The sequence below is a fragment of the Ursus maritimus genome, unplaced genomic scaffold, assembly GCF_017311325.1.
Source record: "Ursus maritimus isolate PB19 unplaced genomic scaffold, ASM1731132v1 scaffold_7, whole genome shotgun sequence".
NCBI lineage: Eukaryota > Metazoa > Chordata > Mammalia > Carnivora > Ursidae > Ursus > Ursus maritimus.
Window position 1 is genome coordinate 61425396 of NW_024426885.1, and position 17014 is coordinate 61442409.

Below are 17014 nucleotides of genomic sequence, written 5' to 3' on the forward strand. Positions count from 1 at the left end.
GACACTAGGTCTGATGCGTTGTTATTATTATATTTATAATCAATATAAGGATTCTTGTGAGTTCTTGTCCTCTAACATTACAGCTGGTTTATATGCTCTTACCTTAGTTCTTTAAAAATAGAAATGACAAAATTTTATTGCTTAAAAAATCCCATATTTTTATGTTTCCTCTGGTTTACTTTTTTTTTTTTAAAGATTTTATTTATTTATTTGACAGAGATAGAGACAGCCAGCGAGAGAAGGAACACAGCAGGGGAGTGGGAGAGGAAGAAGCAGGCTCCCAGCAGAGGAGCCCGATGTGGGACTCGATCCCAGAACGCCGGGATCACGCCCTGAGCCGAAGGCAGACACTTAACGACTGCGCCACCCAGGCGCCCTCCTCTGGTTTACTTTTAATAGACAAAATGACCACAGAAACTTTTAGGTTGTGAAGCATGTTCCCATCCTACATAGCCCCACCTACGTGCAGATACTAGGCTTCCAAGAAGACTCATATCCACTTAAAGATAGAAATACTGCCGACCATCTTCCCCTACTCCCCAAATCCTTCACGGACTTTGGCCCAAGTCCACAGAAAGATGGGCAAAGAGCAAAGGTAGAATTTTTGGTGAGAGCTGTGCAGGGTGGTCCAAAGGGAGAAAAAATCTGCCAGCAGTCCTCCTGGGGCTTGCACAATTACTAAAATGAGAAAAAATAAGGTGGGGGGGGCACAAAACATCTGGGGATGATAAGGAGGAAATAAGCAAATTCGAGAATTAAAAAAACAACAAAAAAAATTTGTTGTCCAGAAAGGAGCACAGCACTTCAAAACAGATGGTTTGGCTTGAAATTTTCCGGAATGGAACAAATGAGAAGGGAGAAACAGCCCGAGAATCGGAGCACGGTGAGTGAGAACATCCTACAAGAGCCACTGGCCCTCAAAGAGTTAATGTGCATTTGGAACACCATCAGGCCCTCATCTTTCACTTTGAAACCCAATAAATAAGCAAAACGTGCTTATTTGTCTTACAACAGCTCCAAGTGCAAGGATTGGCGTGCATAGTAGCCAACTCCCCCCAAAAACACACCTATGGAAAACACTAGGCCAAGGGCAAAGCTCCTTGGACAGGAGAATGATTCTAGGTGGGGAGGAGGGAAGAGCAGAGTGGAACAGCCGTGCTCCCTGGAACACAACTGATGGTCCAAGTTAGAGATCCAATGGCAGGAAAAGTGATTGTTTCTTCCTGCTCCCTTCTGTTGTCTAACCTGGGAGTTAAGCATCTGAATTAGAGTGAACTTGATGAAAGTCACAGACCAAAGCGTCACTGAAGAGAAGCCAAAGAACGTGCCGGGCTTCCACATTAACCTACAGCTGAAGGAGACGTTGCCCGTTCTTGGCGTCCCGTGGATGTGCACACACTGCAGGATATTAAAAGTCCAGAACAGGGCGCCTGGGTGGCTCAGTCAGTGAAGCGTCTGCCTTTGGCTCAGGTCATGATCCCTGGGTCCTGAATCAAGCCCCGCATCGGGCTCCTTGCTCAGTGGGGAGCCTGCTTCTCCCTCTGCCTCTGCCTCTGTGATCTCTCTCATTCTCGCTCTCTCTCAAATAAATAAAATCTTTAAAAAAAAATAAAAGTTCAGAGCAGGACGAAACCATTCTAAATGATTTTTACACAGTCATGTCTACAATATAGTAGTATTTCTAGTCAAGCATCCTTTAGCACCAGGAGTGTTAGAAAACTTTATTGACCTGTCCATGTTTTCTTATATATATAAGGCAGTTCTTTCACTTCTAATAAACACATGATTCCATACCAGCGCTGTCCGAAAGATACATAATGAAAGCCCCGTGTGGAATTTAAAGCTTTATAGTAGCCACATTTTTAAAAGGTAAAAAGAAACAGATGAAGTTAATTTTAACAATGTGTTTAACGTGATATATCCAAAATTAACATTTCAATATGTAATCATGTAAAAAAAGTATTGATGGGATATTTCACAATTTTCTTTTGCACTAAACCTTCAAAGTTTGATGTGTATTGTTCACTTACAGCACATCTCAGTTTGGAATAACCACATTTTAAGACAATAGCCACATGTGACAAATGGCTACCAGATTGGACAGTATAGGTCTAAACTGTCACCGGGTTGACACAACTATTTTCCTTTGCCCCTTATTTTTGGAACACTGTACCTTAAATCGTGTTGTAAGAACTGCCGGCAATGTTTCATCTAACCTATCACAGAACATAATATGTATCCTCAGTTGAAGCAAAAATAAATTTTATGCAACAATGAAAATTTGGTGGCACTCCTATGAAGGAGACAATATGTCACTGTATCCTGACTTACCTGTTAGGAACCACTGGTATAGTAAGGGACACAGTGTCACCCTTTCTAAGCATGCCAGGATTTGACTTTTTTTTTTTTAAAGAATTTTATTTCTTTATTTGAGAGAGAGAGAGTGAGCGGGTGCGCAAGCATGGGCACATGAATGGAGGGGGGCAGAGGGAGAGGGTGGGAGAGAATCCCAAACCAACTCCCCACTGAGCATACAGCCTGGCTGGCTCAGGATTCGATCCCAGAACCCTGAGATCATGACCTGAGTGGAAACCAAGTCTGACGCTCAACTGACTGAGCCACCCAGGCAGGATCTGAGTTCTAATGGAACATTGAGGGTTTAGGGATCAGGAGAGTTAAAGGAGCAGGATATTACATATATGTATCATACATATAATATGTATGTATGATTATACACATTTTAATATTTATTTACATAGTATGAAAACTGGCTAGAGCATTAAATAACCTTCATCCCAAATCATTTTATATTTTCATCATTGAGATGCTTTAAGACTGTTGATTGTTAGTACATGTGCTGTGTAAATAATATTTACTTTAAAGTTTAGAAATGGCCCCATGCTGAAAAAAAGCAAGTAAATTAACTATGGGTATAGAGGTCAAAGGAAAGCGTTTTTGCCTTCGGGCAGAATAATTCACATTTTTGAACAATTGCCAAAACACTTAAAGAACATGCATTTGCATTTTGCATTTAATGTAACAAACAACAAAAAACACAATTTAGATATACTCGCCCTATTAATTTGCTTTTCTGAAGTCAGTTGTAAGTATGTTGATCCCCCCTCCCCGGCCCTGCTTTTGTTTTTCCCCGGGATGGTGCCTGACCACAATGAGGCCATAATTGGAGAACATAGAAGGATTGATTTGAAAATGTCACGAATGTTGTTAATAAACTTGCATTGACATAAAAGGTTCATTAATTCATTGTGCAAGCAATCAAGTTCACCACGTCTAGGGTATATTGTAGAGAATGAAGCTAAATGACTGAAAAGGCAGATAAAAGGCGTTTTTGAGTATTTTTTTAAAGTGAAATAGCAAAAGATGTAAATCTCAGGGTTAGCATTGCCCAAATGCATTAGGCCTTTATATATACAACATTTCAGCTAAACAGCTCGGGAAAGAATCTTTTGCCCACAGAAGAGTATTCTTTTCACTCCCTAGTAATCTCAATTCCCTGCTAAATCTTCAGTTATAATTTAATCGATGCAAATTACAGTGAATTTGTTCTGGTGATCAAAAAAAAAAAAAGGAAATAAACTGCATATTCCTTAAGTCGCTCAGTTCATTCTAAAAGATTCTTTTTATAATTGATGTTAAATCGACTTGATTTCACAGTTGCTTTCAATTAGATCAAATGGCTCTTTTGGGAATGTACAAAAAACAGAAAGGTATAAAAACAAACTCTTTTTAAAGTGGATAAAGTGCTACCCACAACTTCATTAGATGTATTTTTCTGTTGCATACCATTTATTAACATAGTGTGTCATTAGCCTTGATCATACATGGTCCAGAAGTCAAACTTGCACCGAGAATTTTTTTTATTTTGCCATGCAATGATTCCATTAGGATTTTGTTTGTCAACTGAGGGAAGGTGAGTGCCTCTATGAGATGTAGGCTAACCATGCATCGACCTCTGCATGAAACTTGTAGTCTGGCTAATGACGTCGTTACAGAATTATGGAACCTCTTCGTCATAAACTCCTTATTAAAAAAAAAAAAGACCAAATCTATCTGAGGACAAAAGAAATGAAAGATTCAAACATCTTTACACAGCTTGGAATTATTTGTCAGAAGGCACTACTTTGACTCTCAATATCTCAGTCAATCACCACTTAACTGGTAGTTATAGTTAATAGTAAACGCACATATGCCTTGAGTGAGTAGGTTTTTTGAGGAACTCAAAGAAAGGGAGCCACATTGTACATCTGGATAGTTTATTTTTGTATTTTTGTATTTTTGATTTAAATTCAATTAACGTATAATGTATTATTAGTTTCAGAGGTAGAGGTCAGTGATTCATCAGTCATATATACCACCCAGTGCTCATTACATCACGTGCCTCCTTAATGTCCATCACCCAGTTACCCCATCCCTCCAACCCACCATCCCTCTAGCAACCCTCAAGTTTGTTTTGTATGATTAAAGAGTCTTTTATGGTTTGTCTCCCTCTCTGATTTTGTCTTGTTTTATTTTTCCTTCCTTTCCTCTATGATCCTCTGTTTTGTTTCTTAAATTCCACATATGAGTGAGATCATATGATTAGTGTCTTTCTCTGATTGAGTTATTTTTCTCAACATAATACCCATAATACCCAAATGGCAAGATGTCATTTTTGACAGCTAAGTAATATTCCATTATATATCACATCTTCTTTATCCATTCATCTCTCAATGGACATCTGGTCTCTTTCCATAGTTTGGCTGGTATGGACATTGCTGCTATAAACACTGGGATGCAGGTGTCCCTTTGGATCGCTGCATTTCTATGTTTGGCATAGATCCCTAGTAGTGCAACTGCTGGGTCACAGGGTAGCTCTATTTTCAACTTTTTGAGGAACCTGCATACTGTTTTCCAGAGTGGCTGCACCAGCGTGGATTCCCACCAACGGTGTAAGAGGGTTCCCCTTTCTCCGCATCCTCCCCAACATCTGTCGTTTCCTGACTTGTTAATTTTAGCCATTCTGACCAGTGTGAGGTGGTATCTCATTGTGGTTTTGATTTGCATTTCCCTGATGCCGAGTGATGCTGAGCATTTTTTCATGTGTCTGTTGGCCGTGTATATGTCTTCTTTGAAGAAATGTCTGTTCATGTCTTCTGCCCATTTCTTGATTGGATTATTTGTTCTTTGGGTTTTGAGATTGATAAGTTCTTTATAGGTTTTAGATATTAGTCCTTTATCTGATAAGAATTTTGCAAACACCTCCCATTCTGTGGTTGTCTTTTGGTTTTGTCAGCTGTTTCCTTTGCTGTGCAAAAGCTTTTTCTCTTTACATCTGGATAGTTTAAAGCCTGATTTGGCTGACAGAAGGGAAACATGGAAGAAGCTGGAGTGGGATTCCATAGAAAGAGGAACTCAGAGACAGAAATGAGGATGGACTTGCAGCCCTGGGGAACATGCACAGACCTTGAGAGGCCTGTGGCTGGAGGGGCTCAAAGTGACTTCTGGAATGCAGAGTTCTCCTGAGAACCCCTGCCCACCTGAAGGTGACTGATCCTCAAGTCTAAGTGTGGCTGTGGCTGAAAAGGGAAGGCGTTCCATTTTTAGCTACAAGAAAACTCTCTCTAAACCTTATATTCCTGAAACAATACTGCATTCAATTTTTACCCAAGCAGCGCCCACCATGTAATAGGTGCCTGTTAAATGCAATTGACAAACCAACTGAGCAAAGCTAAGGGAGGTTGGTGCAATGATAGAGGTGAGACTGTGCTCACATGTAGGCCCAGACAAGAGCGGCTGAACACTAACTCAGCAAACATGGGCCAGTCAAAATCAGGAACACAAAGATCTTCACCTAGACAAGTCAGATCTGCACAAAGTGACTTGACTTGCTTTTCTTAGCCAACATACCTTGAAAGGTAATTTTTTTTTTTTAGCCAGCTCAGGTATTCATACATATCCCAATACATTGTACCTTCAATAGAAAATTAAATGACTCGAATCAGTAGTAACACGCAAATTACTGAAGAAGAAGTTAGATTCTTTTCTCAAGACCCCCAAGAACAATTTCCAAATAAACCAACCGCAAAATCCACCACTACTTTGTTGGTAATTGACTTCTGAAAATGGCATTTTTACCGGACTAGATATCATTAAGGAATCGTAATGGCAACTTGGTCTTATGACAACCTTGCCCTGTGGTTGCATTCTTGAATGGTCACCAATAGACAGTGACTTTCTCCTGTAACCAGAAGTACCCAATTTCACGTGCTTGTAACTTCTTAACCAATAATTCATCTTACAAAAAGTAAGCCATTGTCATCATCGGAGTTGAAATAAAAACTCAGTTTTTCATGTTACTATTTCAAGATAGGGCATTGTTAAAGATAGCTCAATAATTTGCTACCCAGTGCTATAACATATTCAGTATGCATAATTTTTGCAAGCTCTAACTTTTGAGGTAGGCAGTAAATCCAAAGATAGCTCACTGTTTAAGAAACCGGACAACAGTTTCATCCCCAACTCTCTACTTATACAAATGAAATAATCAGAAATGGGTAAAAGGTTCTATCTTTGTGGCAGCAAAGAAAAGCTGGGTTATTAACCTACCCACGGCATACAAATTATAGAGGGTTTTGGGGGTGGTTCTTCAAATTAAAAGATATATTTCACAACTATAATTCAAAATATGCTACAAAAAAATTAAATCCAGGAAGTCCAGGACTCGCCAATCATTGCTACATAATTAATATACAATGGGAAAATGAATGAAATAAGAACATCAAGGAGCTTGTCTTTNNACAATACAATCTCCCCCCCCCCTTCCCTCTCTCTCTCTCTTTCCCTTATTGAAGTTCATGGAATAATTCAAAGAAGGCTTTGGTGTCAAACAGACCTGGATTAGAATCTGTCACTTCTTAGTGATATGTATCTGGACAAGTTACCTAAGTCCCCAGAGCCTAATTTTTCTCACCTAGAAAATGAAGGTAATTATCATTAGAATAATATTAAAGGTATTTACTTCACAGGGTTGCAAGGATCAAATGAGATTACAGGTGAACATCTGTTACAAAAAGATACCCAGCAAGTGCTTATGAAACTTTCTTTCCTTCCTCCTTTAAAGACAAACTAGATTACAGCACATTCCTCACTGAATACTTTTTCTATGAATCACCCAGAGGAAAATGGGAGTATTATATCTTTTTAGGAAGACAAGACAAACACATTAACTTCACACATATTTACTTAATATATATGTAAACCCTGTATGGCTGTCCTCCCACGGGCAGACACTGTTGTCTCGTTCAAACTTGGAGGTCTAACTCAGCATAGACTTAGTCCCAAATAGCAAATGCACTCCATTAAGCATTGGCAAGCAATGCAGATTTTACTGAAGGTTTGTGAGCGACAGGGAAGAGGGTTAGAACTGCAGACCACATAGAAATCAGCCTCAATAAACTCCTCTTTGATCCTTTGTATTTTCTCCTACAGCCCTTTTTCAATACCAGTCACTAGACCTCTCTGTCCCCTTAGAGCCCATTCTCCAAATCTCTGCTACCGTCCCAAGCAATTCAAAGAGGTGTGAGCTACAAAATGAAGCATCAGCTGGTACAAGTAACCAAAGTTCTCTGGAAGTCAGTTAAGCAACTCTCTGTGGTCATCCCAACAGGCCCCTTGGGGGAAGGATGTCATCTCCAAACACGAATGGCTTATCTCATTATCCACTTATCAAAACCAAACATTTCTGGCTTAGGGGAGTGGGGAGAGAAATTCTTTGCTAAGAAAAAATAGGACTTTCTCCTGTCTTTGCTTTTACAATATACAAGGCACCATAGCAAGTGCTGTGGAAGATACAAGCTTGTATAAGACACGGTCTGTGGGAGATTTACTATTGATCCTCTCTGTGACAGGAGAGTAGGGGGCTCCTGTATATAGGGAACTTCCCATAGAACGTTGTTATGAGTAACTCACTTTTGGGAAAGAAGATGGAAAAATCAAGGTGACTGTTTTGGGTTGGAATATAACACATACATTATTGAATCTTTGATTCAACTTTGATTCAGATAATTTGAATTGAATCAAAGATTCAATATTATCTGACAGTTTTGTATTGGTCAATGAGACCTGGAAAGAAAAGTGCTCCAAATTACTAGTATTTGCCTTCCTAGGCAATTGTAAGCGATTGATCCAACAATCCAGGTCCAACAGACCAATGAGCTAGGTAGGCAGAATCTATCCTCTGATAACTAGGAGCAGAGAGTGCTAGAAAAAACTGAAGTGGCTACTTGCCACACAATATAAGGAATCGTGCTGTGGAAATCTTCCAGCTCTGGGTTGAGGGCTTCTAGTCTGTGGCCAGTGGGAAACCACTGTGATTCATGAAGAGGGAAGTGAAGTGGTATAATTGTTTTTTTGTGAAGATTGCTTTGAAAGCTCTACAAAATAGCTTAGATGTAGAGAGAAGGAAAGCAGGGAGGCCAAGTGTGAGGGTCTAGATTGGGTAGTGTGGTAAAAAGGAACGCACGCAAGTGTTGAGAATCAACCTCAGGAAACTCCTCCTTGAACCTTTCTGTCTTCCCCCACAGGCTTTCTTTTAGATACCTTTCCCATCAGAACTCATTCTCCAAATCTCTGAAAAACGATTTCAAGAAAATTGCTGACTGATCAGATGTAGAGGAAGAAGTGCAACAGGGAAGAGTCAAATACAACTCTGCTACGGATTTCAAGTTACTGAGATGACAGTAACGCCATTTATAGAAATGGGGAACTGGAGATGAGAGGCCAATCTGTGGTTAGGGGCAAAGCAAAATTAGTCAGGTGAGAAACATTTAATACATGTTAATCACTGGGCCAGGTGCCAGGGGTACAGGCACGTGATCCTTGGCCTCACGGAGCTCACAGACGAGGGGAAAGACCAACACTGCATCGTTACATATTGTTTACTACATAAGTGTAATAAATTCTGTAAGGCCGTCAAAGATTAAACAATATTTTGTGCTGTAGTTTCAGACTTAGAAATATTTAAGCCATCTTTTATTTTTAAATGACTACAGGGAGGAGAGAAAGGAGCAAGCAGCTCTCAGAGCTCAGAAATCATCCCATATTCACAGCAGTGTTATTTGCAAAAGCCAAAAAGTGTAGGCAACAGAGAGGTCCATCGACTGTCAAATGGGCAAATAAAATGTGGTATATCCATACAATAGAATATCATTCAGTCATCGAAAGGAGCGAAGTACTGATTCATGCCATCACGTGGAGGAACTCTGAAAACATATTGCTAAGTGAGACAAGCCGGTCACAAAGTATCCCACATTGTACGATTCCATTTATGTGAAATGTCCAGAATAGGCACATCCATCAAGACAGAAAGCTGATCAGTGGTGGCCTGGGGCTGGGGGTGGGGGGTGGCAGGAAAGATTGGGTAGTGACAGCTGAGAAATATAGGATTTCTTGACTGCAGTGACTGTTGCACAACTCTGAATATACTCAAATCCATTGAATTGTACACTTTAAATGGGTGAATTGTATGGTATATAAATTATATCATAAGAGATTTTTTAAATAATTTTTAATTTTTTTAAAGATTTGATGTATTTATTTAAGAGAGAGAGAGAGAGACATCACGAGCAGGGTTGGGAGGGGGCAGAGGGAGAGGGAGAAGCAGACTCCCCACTGAGAAGGGAGCCCGATGTGGGGCTCGATCCCAGGATCCTGGGATCATGACTTGAGCCAGAGGCAGATGCTTAATGGACTGAGCCACCCAGGCGCCCCAAGAGAGTTTTTTTTTTTTAATCACCTTATGGCAGAATAGAGGTGAGCTATATATTTTTTAAAAACCTAAGAGAGTTCATTTTAAGTTCAGTTATATCTAAAACAGTTAACAATCGATACAATTCATGAATAGTCTTCTACACCAGTCATGGTTTATGCTTTTCCACAATCATCTAAACATTCAGGTTTAAATGGCAGATGGGTAATGACAAGCTCTGTCTTAAAGCAGCATAACAACTTTGCATGCTAGCAAGCAGGGCATATCACATTTGATGATTCTTAGGACCTTTACTTAGTCACTGAGTCACCTAACCAAAGCTCTTGGTTCAGTTTTCTAAGTTGTAAATTCAGCTTCCCTGTAAGTATTTTACAACATGGTTTCTGAAAAACAAAATATTTTTAGTCCCAATTGATGTGCTTCATGATTTCCTTTTAATTGAAACTGACTTCCTTCTTAAAAGGGCACTAATTTCTATTTCTTTTTTTTTCTCAAGAGATATTTTAAATAATTCTTTTTTTCTGCCAGGTGCTAAGAGAGTCTACAACAGGGAGCCAATGTAATCTGAGTAGTCAGAGAATGCTTCCATAAAGAAGTGATATTTAAATTGTGATCCGCAAAGAAGGACTGTCAGAGAGAAGGAACAGCATATGCAAGGAGCCTAGGACAGAAGAGACCCTGTACATATTGAAGGTTGCTGGTATATGGCAGGTGATGAACTACCCAAATTTTATTTATTTATTTATTTATTTATTTATTTATTTATTTATTTATTTATTTTAACAATTTTATGTATTTATTTGACACAGAGAGAGAGCGCAAGCAGGCAGAGTGGCAAGCAGAGGGAGAAGCAGAGTCCCCACTGAGCAGGGAGTCCAATGTGGAGCTCGATCCCAGGACCCTGGGATCATGACCTGAGACAAAGTCAGACACTTAATCGGCTGAGCCACCCGGGCACCCCGATGGGTGGTTTTAGATAGTGGGTTGGAGATCAGGATAAAAGAGTCTTACCTTGTCATCAAAATGAAAGCGAGCACGGAGAAGGAAGAGAGAAGGAGTGAGTACTGACACAGGAGAGATACCTACAATGAAAGAGAAAGCTATGGAAGAGGAGCTGAGGCATGACGACTGGACAGGTCGAAGGGAAGTCCGGAAAGAGCAAAGTTACAGGGATAGAAGGAGAGAGAGCTTCAAGATGATCATGACTGAGGGAGAATGAAGATCAGAAAAGGCTTGGAATTTGTCAATGAAAGCTCAGGAGACTTTAGAGTTTTTAATAACTGTCTAAGTCTCCCCTCCTTAATAATTGACTGCTAACTCTTCCTCCCCACATGAAGAAATAGGGAAAGTAGGGGCACCTGGGTGGCTCAGTCAGTTAAGCTGATTTTAGCTCAGGTCGTGATCTCAGGGTTGTGAGATCGAGCTCCAGGTCAAGCTCCGCACTGGGCATAGAGCCTGCTTCAGATTATCTCCCCATCCCACCTCCCCCTGACCCTCCCCCTGGCCTCGCTTTCCTTCTCTTAAAAAAAAAAATGGGGAAAATAGCTAAGAATCAAAAACCCAACACTAGGTCTCAGGCTGTTCTGACGGGACCAGCAGGATCATTGTAATGACCTGATACGCTTCTCCCTACAAAGTGGGTTGTTGTAGGGACATACGCTCTCGTTGATACTGATGCAGGGGAAAATACCTAAAAAGAAAACATATCTTCTGCAGACATATCCAAAAAATGCTCAAAGAGTTGTTTCAGAGGACAAAATCAGGGTTTCCTTAAGCATATTTATTAGACTCAAATGAAAACAAAGGCTAATTTAAAATCCAGGGGTGGATTTCCCCATTTATTATTTCTTCCAATGAGATGTAGCACTAAAATTCACTTAACATTAAAACAGCAACAGTTGAGTTACATGTTGATTTTCAATGGCTTTTTTCTGTTTTCCTTCCCTCGTTTATTTACCCTCCATCGACAGTTACTTGAGCCTCACCCCATGTAAAGTGGAAGGCTTCACTTGCTTTTGGAAACATAGACCTTTCTGTTGAGCACAGTATTTCCACAAACACAAAGAGTCTTCTGATTTGGAGGACGTGACATGAGGATCTATATTTCAATAGTTCTTTTGCAGCGAACTAACAAGACTATAGGATGACACTATGAAATTAGTCTTCAAAACTGAAGTGGGGGTGAGGAGTGGGATGCCAACGACAAAACGAATGAAGCAGGAACCCTTTGGGTATTGGATTCCTTTCCTATCACTGCTGTTACAAATTACCACCAACTCAGCGGCTTACAAGAGCACAAATGTATTCTGTTACAGTTCTGGAGGTCACACATCCAAAATCAGATCACTGAGCTCAAGTCAGAGTGTGGGCAGGGATAGTTCCTTCTAGAGTCTCTAGGGGAGAATCTGTTTCCTTGCCTTTTCCAGCTTTTGGAGGATGCCTGCATTCCTTGGCTCGTGGCTCCTTCCTCCCATCACTTCAGCCTCTTGCTTCTGTTATCACTTCTCCTACTTCCTCCTTTGACTTTCTTGGCTCCATCATACAAGGACCCTTGTGATTACATTTAGGGCCCATCCAGATAATGCAAGATAATCTCGCCATCTCAAGATCCCTAACCTAATCACATCTGCAAGTCCCTCTCACTATACAAGGTAATATTCACAGTTTCTGAGAATCCGGACGTGGACGTCTCTTGGGGGTCATTACTCAGCCTCCCATGGGTGACTTTCTAGCCCTTGATTTCCCTTCTCTAAGAATTAACTTTCCAGGCACAACAGGGATGGAACCTTGCAGACATGTACTCTCCCCCTTGGCCAGAGCTGTTTGAACCGGGGCAGGGTGGGGGGGACACTCTCTCTCCAGCAGATTTACAATGAGTTCACAGATGCCAGCAGGCCTGCTGGAGTCACCCAACTGAGCTGCAGAGAGCCCCAAAACCCAGCTGGGATTTCGGCTTTGTCTCCGGGTGGATTTTGAATGCTGTGCTAACTTAAGTCGCCCACCGGTTACAGTAAGCCATGAACACGGAAAAGATAGAAGTCAGTTGAATCTGTATTTCAATCTCAGGGCTTATTTGTTTTGTTTGTAAAGTTTAAAGACATTTAGAAAAGTTTTGCCGACTATTAAAACTTGCCAATCATTCCTTCCTGTCGCTCATAATATCACAAATGGTTATAAAGCGAACCCAATGGGGAAATTCAAAGTCAAGATTAATGTCCCACTTATTGTATAAGTAAACTCAGGGGTTCATTTATCAGCTCCCACTAAGTTGCATTAACTGTCTCTCCAGATTATAAATCGTTCTTATTAAGCCAGAAGCATTTCAGTGGCAAGGTTGGGCACTATAGCCAGGAAGATAACTCACCCCAAGGGCTCTTAAGCCAGGGGTATCTGGTTTCAGAATCAAAGTCCGGATTCTTTCTTATTAGTCACATATTATTTCTCCTTCAACAAAAATATTTGATTTTCACATTGGGTGAAATCACCATAATGAAAATTACCAATTTCCTTATTTATTTTAAATTCTTCTTAAATGTTTTTTCCTTCCCCCACTACCTTCTACCCTTCACTAGCCAAGATTTAACCAAAGACAAAAATGCCCATTGCAGAACCATTCTTAGATCTTTTTTTTTTTTTTTTTTTTTTTAAGGTCGAGAGTTTCTTGGCTCACTGAGGCCATCCTGATGTGTGGTGCAAGACAAAAAGGTGCTATGCTTCCTACAAAGATCTTAACTGCAATGGCTAGGCCCTGGAACCACATTGTAAATCATCCATTGTCCTTTGTAGGCATCTGCTGGGCCCCATCGTGTCAGATAACCACAGCTAACATTCTGTGGGCAAACATGGTCCATTCATTCCATCAAGCAGTGAATAATTCATATAGCAAGTTTTACCCTGGGCAAAATACACTGACATCAGGAGGCATTAAACTGGAGTCATTCAAGGAACAAAATGGTTATTCATGCTTTCAATGTGAACCATTAAATCTTGCCAGTTAAGTTAAAGAATGAATTAACTCAATTCATCAGACATATCACACGAGTCCATAATACACAACTGCACGAGCAAGTTTTTTACTTGGAGTATTTCTACCTGAAAACGGAAATGCCAGTCATTGTGCGGAGCAAGTCTATACCGGCTTGGAGGTGGGCGGGGGGAGGCGCTGGGGAAACACAGCTTCTTTTGAGAGCCCCTTAAAAGAAAATGGTTTCCATTTATCATTTTTTGTTTCATCTTGTTCCGATCCCCCCTCTCTCTATTATTTTACCACCCACCTGAAGCCAAAGGAAGGGTTCAAGTGTTGCTGGCTTTTCTCTACAGCAACTAACATGATGGTGTATTAGGCATTTGTTGGCTATTGCTGCCTATGTGTCCACTATTTTGCTTTTTGAAAGAAGGACGAGAATGGTAGCTACATGTGCTTTTGGAGTTAATTTTCCAGAGCCAAAGACAAATATACTTGACTACTCGTAAAATGGTGCTTCCCTTTGCCCTCCAGTCTCTGCTCTGGCTCCAGGTGCCCACAGACACCTGACCTGGCCAAAATTCTTCCCACATGGGTCTCTGAGGAGAGGAAAAATTTCTGCAGAAGATGGAGCAAGAAAAGGGAGGTTTCCAAACTCTACGCACACCCATTTTCCAACGCACTTCCTCCTAGCACCTGACTCAGCCTGTCTCCTTAAGGAGGAAGGGAGAGCCTTGGCTCCACTCCCCCACATCTGCAATGGGACCCTTTATTGTGAGACTGTAGTATCATGTTCAAGGTTTCCAATCAGACTGAGGAATCCGGGGAAAAGGGTAAAGAGGATGGCAACCAAAGGTGCACCAGAGGGAAATAATAAAACTCCAGGCTGAAATGTCAAAACTGCCACTAAAATTGAGATATTTTACAGCATCATGACATTCTTATTCCAGAACTCCTCCCCCTGCACCCCAAGTTATGTGTCAGGTCCACAGCAAACCCTTGCGACTTGGTAGGAGACTCTCAGCATTCAGTATAGGAGAGTATTTGAGGATATGAGCGATGCAGAGGTGGGGAAATGGAAGACCAACCCAGCATATGGGAGCTCATCGAATCCCACCTCTGCGTCTGCATTATTAACATCTGCATTTTATAAATGAGGTTCAGAGAAGTCAGAGGAGATACTCAGCTAATAAATGACTGAAGTGAGATTTGGTCCCTAGGATTTCAAAGTCCGTGCTCTTTCAGCTGCCCTGTAGTGCTGGAAGATGATGATGTAATCTTTGTCTCTAGGGAAAAGAAGAAAGAATAAAATCCTAGGTGAAGAATTTAAGTGTTCAAGGCTTGTACCAAACCTACCTCTCTAAGCACATCTCCCACTCTTTTCTTGTATAAACCTCTAGCCAACTGGGTTTCTTACCATGCCTTGAAATTGCCAGATATAATTAAAAAATATTTGCAATCTAAGGAGATATATACCCACAGTGAAAATGAATAAAGGAATGAATGACTAAAATTTTTTTCAGAAAGTGCTAATTTTTATCATGAACCAAACAGTTTTCATCATTGTAAATCTCTATGGTTTTCAGTAAAGACAGATGAACACTGGGGTATTTGTTCTTGTGCAGGTCAATATAAGGCCAAGGTTTATCTCCGAACACTTTTCAAACAGTTGCACTCTGTCTCTTCCACCCCTGTAACCAGTACTAAAACAAGAGGAAATGGGAAATAGGATGTTCACCAGTGAGTTCATTTTAGGTGGATAAACGATTTCCACGTAACCTTGCCCACTATAAGAAGGTAGCAGAGATCGGGGGGAAATACTAGCTATAAATATCTTATTGGGAAAATTGATGAAATCTGATTATTGGTTGTGACTTACCTAATAGTGTTGTATCAATGTAAGTACCTAATTTTGATAAATGTGCTACGCATATATAAGAGAATGTCTTAATTCTTAGAAAATTAACCCTGGAGTATTTCAGGGTAAAGTGGCATGATGTCTCCAACTTACCCTCAAAGGGTTCAGAAAAAAAAAATGAGAGAGAGAACAATAAAGCAAATGGAGAAAATGTAAACAATGAACGAATCTGGGAAAAGAGTATATGCAAATTGCTTGTGTATCATTTTCACAACTTTTTGTAAGTTTCAAGTTAGATCAAGTAAAACGTTTGACATAAAATCATTCACAGAGTAAAGTTTCCGGAACTCGTGGGAAAAAATGACCGACTATTATGGTGAGAAACAACTTTCGAGATCTCCCTAGCAAGCCCCTTCAATTCGGGGATGGAGAGACTGAGGCTGAGAGGGGGTAAGAACCTGTCGGCCCTATCAAAGGCAGGGAACACGGGAGCATGGCACCAAGCCCACGGACTCCCAGTCAAATATCCTTCACCCAGGCTGCCCCTTTGTCCTCCCAGACTTCTTCCTGCCTAGTTTGTATCTCCTCTGATTACTTTCTCTGACTTTCTCAACTTCCCTCACATCATTTTTATACACTTCTCCAAAAGTGTATTTCATGCACAGCACACTAATTCTGCAGGATTTTAATAGATGTTATATAAAGAACTCTGTGCCCAAATAAGCGTGGGAAATATGCGGTCAAATAAGGTAAAACAGACATCTCAAGGCCTTTAAGATGATAATGTGCGCATTGTGGGAAAGCCAGGGGGGATAGCATGTGGCATTTTCCAGACGTATTTGGACAGGGAAGGCTCTTCCTTCCCACTCCCCCCCCCCCGCCTAACTAGTGCAGAGCAGCAAATGAATCATGACGAAATGCTGCATGACAGAAATGCCACGTGTCATTTCTCCCATTCAGCATGACGAAGCTCCTCCCTGTTTCCGGGACCGTCAGGACTACTTACACGGTGTCGCTGAAGGAGGGATGGAACAGAGGGCTGAGTCCTAGTTCCAGCTCTGAATTTACAAGCTACAACTTTGGACATATCAGCAAATCCCTTTGAGCCTGTTTCCTCATCTGTAAAAGAGAGATGTCATCTATATTGCAAAGCGCTCCGAGCGGGCTGGCAGATTTTGTCGACAAAAGTGCTTTGTCAGCAACAGAGCGCTCCTGAAACACGGCAGGTAGCCTACGGCTGTCGCTGGGAAGGTGATCTTTGAAAAATAAGCGGGAATAAAATCCTGCTGCAGCCTGGGGAAGAGTACCGGATGCTTGCCTACACGGTTCTTCTGCAGAAGAAGTAGTGTGTGTGCAGTGCCAGGCTTGCTAATGACGACCTTTCTAAGTCCCTTTGAAAAACAGAGAAATGGGGCCCGTCCCTGGC